This window comes from Penaeus monodon, chromosome 27 (assembly GCF_015228065.2).
Source record: "Penaeus monodon isolate SGIC_2016 chromosome 27, NSTDA_Pmon_1, whole genome shotgun sequence".
NCBI lineage: Eukaryota > Metazoa > Arthropoda > Malacostraca > Decapoda > Penaeidae > Penaeus > Penaeus monodon.
In genome coordinates, this window is record NC_051412.1 from 18,560,062 (window position 1) to 18,560,670 (window position 609).

A 609-nucleotide genomic window follows, 5' to 3' on the forward strand; every position below is an offset into this window, starting at 1 on the left:
GGGGGTGTATGTGCGTTTGTTTCTTAATACGTTTTTGAATACTTAAAGCATTAATTATGAAAAGTTTTGGATGTTTGCTCCTGTAAGTAAAATGATCTATTCATAAATGACTTTGAAGAGGGCATTATAACTTGTTCGTGTTATTTGTTTTGTGTATCATTTAATACCATAAACTAAATTAACAATATTTCACAAAGAAACTGTTTAGATATATACGGATGACAACAAATCCATTCGCATTTGTAACCATATTACAACTTCCTGGAGTGAAATTAGATGGCTGGTTTTCATGGTAAATGCTGAGTGATGCTTTGTAACTGTTCACTGCGCTGGACGGAAATACCATCCCATATAAATCCCTGTAAGTTATTTGTGTGATATTTTATGTTTGCATTTCCAGCTAATGGTTACGATGTACATGGGAAATTTGTTACATCGGGAGGTTTAGTATGTACTTCCTTCCTTTAGTATGTACGGCCATAGATATATAAACAAAAGTGCTAAAGGTTTGACCTCATCGAAAACCAACAAATCTTACTTATTCTTAAATGATTCTGCGTCAACGAAGTGGTGGAGGTAAGGTCAGAGAAAAAGGAAGAGAAAAAAAAA